The sequence below is a fragment of the Adiantum capillus-veneris genome, chromosome 1 (genome assembly GCF_014529385.1).
Source record: "Adiantum capillus-veneris isolate H3 chromosome 1, ASM1452938v2, whole genome shotgun sequence".
NCBI classification, from domain to species: Eukaryota; Viridiplantae; Streptophyta; class Polypodiopsida; order Polypodiales; family Pteridaceae; genus Adiantum; species Adiantum capillus-veneris.
The window spans coordinates 27,581,469-27,588,738 of record NC_140931.1 but is presented as its reverse complement, the minus strand read 5'-3'; positions in this window follow the sequence as shown (position 1 = coordinate 27,588,738).

Sequence of the window (7,270 nt, the reverse complement as noted above, 5' to 3'; positions counted from 1 at the left end):
CCACTTGTCCAACCTATGCTCTCATATAGCAAAGAGGCTTTGGTTTCAAGGTCCACCACTTGTCCAACCTTGCTTCCATTAATATAGCAAGGAGGATTTGGTCTCAAGGTTCACCACGTGTCCAACCTATGCAAACCTTTTTCATGTTGTAGCATGATTTTTTGTTTGAAGAGTATTTTTCTATAACTATGGATTTAACAATGTAATCTTTTTACTTACAGGATGGACTTCGAATCTGGGGAGAAAGTACATATGATACTTGACAATGAAATCGTTGGTATTGGTTGTGTGTGTAGAACAGATCCAGATTCCACTTGTGGTGGTACAAAGATAGGGCTGGGAAATGTCTCCATACTAGTGGAGGAATGCTTGAAGGATGTGGTCCTACCTTTTCCTACAATGGATACTTCATCTCTCCAAGGCTCATTATGGAGTGTTGTTCGATGGTCAAAGCTTCTTTTGCAATCTTTTGTATTAAATGGGAACTTAATTGATCCACACGAAAGCTACAATGGTGATGAAGAACATGATCATTCTGATCCTCTAGTTACAGATGCAATACCTATGACAAGCCCAAAATTTGAAGCAATGATTCAAGAGTCTTGGAGAAATCAGAGGGTCCTTTTAAAAGATGACACAATGATGCAAACCATGAATGAAGGGACCATCTTATATGTATTTCCACATGATTATGTCAACTTTCAGGAACTTGGTCCTGATTGTGTGGGTGTGGGTATTGAAAGAGAAAATGCAAGCATTGATGATGTGGTTGAAGTGGGTAGCATCACTTTGCTAAAGTGGCCCATCAAGCAGACAACAATGTTGAATGGGAGCCCATTACAACGCTTTGTTCCTGTTGATGGCATGCATGCTACATATGAGGATGTATCCAACGATGGCAATGTTGGAAAAAAACTTGATGGGAGTAATGTTGTCCAGTTGTCAAGGAAGAGACGATACACTTTCATGAACAGGACTCAAAAATCAAAAGCAGCACCAGCTTCGACTTTTTACCTTTCAAACAAATCAATTCAAAGGGTATCATGCATTGATTGTTGTGCACAAAAATGCTGCCAATTTGCAGATCGTGATATGGTGACAAGGTTACAACAACAATTTTGGGGAGAGTCTCAAAAATCACGCACTAATTATGTTTATGATGTTCTTTCTATATGTTATCAGAAAGATGAGAAGTCACGATACCAATTCAGGCTAAATGGCTCTATTGTTTGTTGTAGAGCATGGTATGAGCTACATGGAATACCAAAGACATCATTTTATCGATACAAGGAGAACTTTGAAAATGGTGTGCGCCAATATGTACATGGGAACACATGTACATTGAGAAGGGGACTTCAACATACTAGTTTAGCAAGAGCACTACTAAATGAGTTTGTGGAAAACAACTCTGAGAAGATGCCACATAGAAGTAGAACACTGCTAGATGGCTCAAGAGAGACTCAATTGGTGATTCCATCAACATACAAACAAGTGGATATTTTATGTGAAATCAACATGACACTTGACCAAATGGGCTATGAGAAGAAGCTATCCCAATCTTCTTTTGGTAGAATTTGGAACAAAGAGTACCCACATGTCACTTTAACAAAGACGAGTGAGTTCTCTAAGTGCAATATTTGTAGCTCAATCAAGGCAAGGTTAGAAGCTAAACCTTCTCTTGAAGAGAGAGCTCTTCTCTTGAGGGAGAGAGAAGTTCACATGGCACAACAAAAGAGTTGCAGAAGCCTATATTATGCATGGCGCACGTATTCAGAAACTCAACCACAAAAATATGTATGCATAATCCATGATAAGATGGATCAAAAGAAGACTGCCATTCCTAGATTACGCATTGTTCCCAAGGGTGTGGATTCAGGATATAATCTGCAGGTGGCATTGATTGGCATGATCACTCATGGACATGGAGAAGGTCATTACGAACACTTTGTCTTGAATGGTTTGTGGCCAGCTGATCCAAATCTTACAATTGGCTCAATTGCTAATTGTTTACATAACCTCGAGAGGATAGATAAGCATCCTCTTGGTGATCTAGTAACAAATGGACTTCCAAGGAGCAATATTTCACTACTACATGCTTTGAACTCAAGGGATGCTTTGGACTACCATAACTTGAGTGATGGAAAAGAGCCCATTGTGCAGTCGTCAGAAATTGCAGAAGAGGAATTGGGGTCAACATTTCGCAGATTGCCAGAGAACTTGTTGCTACAATTGGATAATTGTGCAGGGGAAAACAAAAATCGATACTTATTTGCCTATTTGTCAATGCTTGTTGCAAGGGGTGTTTTCAAAACCATCCAGCTGGGATTTTTAATGGTTGGGCATACACATGAGGACATAGACGCCATGTTTAGTAGGTTTTCAGAGAAGTTGAGAGTTACACAAACCTATACTTTGCCACATTTGATGGATACATTACGAAACAGCTCATCTTCATCTCCAGCTCCATTTTTTCTCACAAAGATCCCCGATTTCAAGCAATATTGTGATGGCTATCTTTGTGATGGACAAGACATGCTTGTTGGACATTCCAAACCGCTTCAGTTCAGGTTCTTTATGCAGGATGAGACACCAATGATGCAATATAAGGCACATGTAGGTGTATCAAGTTGGAGTGGAAGTATTCGCCTTTGGAAAACAGACACAGAAGGCAAGCCAATGTTACCACATGGAGATCCACCTCTAGTACAAATGGCGGAGTATGTCAAGGCCCACGAAGAAGTCATTTTGGGGCTAAAGAACTATATAAAATTTTGGAAAAATTTAGGGAATGGTTCAAGTATTCCGCGATATTATAGACCCGTGATAGATTATTGGAGTAAGGTAATTGAAGAGATTGGAAAAGCAATCATATCAGAGGGAGTCTTGTATGAAATGTTTTGGCCAAAAACTCAAGAATATTCTCACCTACAAAGCACTACAATGAATTTGCAACAAGGAGCAGAAAGATTCCTAGGCCTTGAAGAGTTGAACGATCATTTTTGTGGGCCTCAACGAGATAGGCCAAGGGAAGAGTTTGACCCTATGTCTGATGTGCACCAAGGTGACTTTCTTATGCTTGTTCCGAGTGACACAGAAATCTATCCAGTGTGGCTTGCAATGGCTTTATCTGACATTGATAATGAGCCTACATCACCAAACTACAGAAAACTCTTGATTCAATATTGGGCACCTTGCGCGAGAAAAAGTGGGATGACAGATACTCAAGCTTACAGTAATTGTTGGAAGGGTTATTGGGCTGTCAACTATAAGGACCCACAAGTGTGGGAAACTATAGATGCAATTGTTTGGTCCTGGAGACCCAACAAAGAAGGACCATTTTCTAGAATAAAGATTCCAGAAAGACATGCTCTAAAAGCCAAAGAAGGCCTCACTCGTGCACATCAGCCACACTTGGATCAAAGTTCAGATATGGTATCAAATGTGGAGTAGAATTATGTGGAGCTTCTATTGTGACTATACTAGTCAATTTGTAAACAAAATCTTTTTTGTATCTTCCTTTGTTTTATGTAATTTATAGTTATTATTCAAATCCATGTGTTGTACATCCTCTTGACTTTTGGTGTTTATCAACACCACAATCCTATGAGATTTTCACTTTGTTTACCAGCCACACACCTCAATTTTTCCCACTTTAAGTGGAAAATTCCCAAATTACATGAATTCGGTCGATTTGGAGATTCCCATAATGTGAGATTTTTACCAAAATACCTAATATGGTCTTAAGAGTAACATCTTGATTTTCTACATTGTCGTCCATTTGTAACCATCTGATGGTACCGGTTCCTCTCCAAACATAGTGTGTAGACTCCATTTAGAACGTTAATGAGCATGGTAAACGAGTTTATCACAACAAAGATGTACCAAAAAGAGTACCTCTTGTCACTTTCCATGAAAGTAGCTTGTTAACATAACTCATCATCCAAGTTTAAGTCCTTGACTTGTTCCCAATTTTCATCATCAGTAAACAACCCCACCCTAACTAGTGTTCAAGGTTGAGAACCTGAGTTATACATGAAGAGACTACACCTAGTCGCAAACATGCTTTAACTTATAGTAAGCAAACTCTAAGTGGAGCAATAAATGCTTGGATCACTTGGTGCTAACGTACCCACTTTGCATATCCTTCAGCACCAGATTACACTTTGTAATCTGTCTATCCCCTTGGATAACTGATAGTATTGAGGTGTGTTCCCTCATGGTTTACAGACAGTCCTCCCAAATGACTGGTAAATGGGAATCACAATATCATGTAACATTGTTGAGAAATCAACAATGTTTGGAATAACCATCGTGGTTAACTTGAGAAATCCACAAACACCCAAACCGAGCCATGACCTTTATTGGGGATTAGTAGACCCAAGAGTAATCTCATAGAGATACTGCACATAGAGTGCAAAATGCTTCATATGCAACAACTTGAGGAATATGCATGCCGTTCCAAATCAGCCTTTGCTAAACACTAGGGCCCATAACACCTAGTGTGCATGCATTTATCAAAAAACAATCCGAACATGTATATCCATGGTGATCCTTGCCAATACTTATGGCAAATGTGATGCGCCTAGCACACATTAAAAGGGAATGTAAATAGTTTTGAAAAGAAACTAAATACTTTCAGTTGCAATCTTTTGCAAGCCTTGCTGAAACATCTGAATCACAATAGAAGGTGAAACATTGATCACTTCTAGGTACAGACAATGAAACTTTTTCATTAACAACTTAGAGCCTTGCTATATGTATAAACAACCATCTGTAATGTTGTTTAGCAGTACTTGTACATGAACAAGTCATTCTAAGTATCCGAAAATTTTTGGCCACCGAAATTGCTCTGATACGTCGTGCTAAAAATGATCTAGAACACAAATTTGACCAGCAGCTAGGGACTTCGTCGTGACACATATTTGAAATAATGGGCGCCAGTGTCAGTCCAGAGACTCATATTCTCCACATGTGGAATATGTCTCATGTAAGGATGTTTAAAAAATAACATCTTGCAAGTGCAAGATGTACTTGTGTGTGGAGGTAACTCTAAACACTCCGCGACAAGAGTGAGAGGCACCCTCATTCATTGCTCCACATTGGCTAAACCGAACTCCTTGAGTCCCTAGACCATGTTGTATCCCATATGACAACATGTGCCAAATCGAATCCTACAAGTGGATTCATAACAGCATAATGTACTTTGGAGACTACGGCCCAAAATACTTGTTTCGACATTCCCTTGGCATGGCCCTGGGGATTGAACCAAAAGTTCAGTTACCTATATTCAAATGCACAGGAGTACGTCTCCCACGTGTGAAAAAACCAAGCAACCTTGTACTGGAAACCCTCGGTGTTGCCTTCGCAATCCAAACCCATTGGGTAGAATCTACGTAGTCAAACCACTTGGTAAGACCCTTTGTCGAAACTGTTCAACTAGCAGGTAACGGTAACCAACATAGTTAACCATGTACAGAATGATGAGAATCAACTTGAAAAGTTGAAGTTGTCCATTACCCCCTGGTAGATTGTGAATTGCTTTCCTTGAAAGTACAATGGGAATAGATCAAACTGTGATCCTCAATGCCTATGGGGTGATTTAGTAAGCACCCACGGGGTTTTATCCCAGAACAGTGCGTCCATAGACACTTGTAGTGCTATAGAAAGAGCAAGAAATCCACGCAAGTGAGATGCCTAGCATGTATCAACAGCCATGCTGTCTCAACTGTTTTTTGCCTCTAGACTCCATGGTATAGATCAGCTGATGTAAGTGGAAGAGTATCAAAAACTCAACTTGAGCGTCGCACTAGAAACATATAGTGCAAAAATGACACCCTAATCCCCCGAATGACAAGACTCTTGCTCGTCCATTAACGTCGATGTATTCGATGTGTACTCCACTGGGCAGATTTGTTCGATCATAAGAACAATCACCCAAGGAATGCCAATAGTTCGGTCCTACCCAAAATTTGACAATGGCTCTTATCCAGCCTGTGTGTGGCTCCTAGCTCTTACGGCAATTAGTGTTCAATCGATAAACCGATGAAAACTAATGTGAATGGCATCTTGGCCAATTTCTAGCTGAGAGTTAGAGCACCTTGGCTCATGCTGACTCCCAAACAAAACATGTGTCAAAAGCTTCTTAGAAAGTTTTCATTATTCTTGAGAGAAATAAGAAAAAGAGAGAGAAGAAGAGCATGCTGGGTTGATGAACTTTCCTTAAATTTCTAGAGTGTGTGCCCCGAATGTGTGCTCTTAGGCATCTTATGCCTGATTTGCAGCTTATCCTATAAGCATACAACAATCTGTCTGTATGACGCTCTCATTGAGAGAGGTAACAGAAAACACAAGTCAAATCTTGACCATCTACCGTCCATGGGTCGTGACGGTATGAGGATGACTTGAATAGGGCACTTTGTCGATGAATATAGTCAAAATTTTAGGTTCTTTTTAGTGGTGTTGTGCGTTGACAATAACCAAAAATTTAAACAATCCAAAACTTAGTTTGTCCGTGACAGAGTGGCTGGTGTGATAGCGGATGCATAATTTCGAAAGGGGTGGAATTCATGCCACCTGGTTAGTATGCCTTGCATATAGTTTTTTAAGCCCTTGGCAAGAGTGATGGCCTCAAACGTGAGAACCAAAACTATAAGTGTCGTGCACCGTTTAGACTGATAGGAATTCTGTGAGCTGATATTCCCTATTTTGCCACTTTTCCAAAGCCGTGCTTCATATAAAATTACCAAAGCACTTTGCTTTGCACAATGATAGTAATTGCCAAGTAAAGTGTAAATAGGGAAAAACAAGAAAAACTTAAACTTGGCTAACCTGGTCGTTGTTGCTGCACCAGTTGTCAAGAAATTTGGGAGGAAAAACTCATTCCAAAACGGCTCATAGCCATATCTGCATAGACGCCCTCGTATATCCTATACACCCATCTGGTACGCAATGAAATAACCTGCATTAGGAAATAACCTGCAAACATATTGCCTATTCCTTCCCAATTGTGTATGCTCATAGCATATGCCAAACGGGGCCAGCGTCAATGCAAGATGTATAAATTGAAGCTTTGCTTCATAGAACTATGTCTGGCCTTATCGCCAACAAATGCTATTGACGACAGATGTCATAGCAAAGAGACTCGACTTTGTCGATCATGCACAAAAAATCGACCTTGTGTACTTGTAGGTCTGCTGGAAAAACAGAATTATATGTACAAAGTATGTGCATCTCGTACATACTTGAGTCAATGAATGATATTCACGATCCA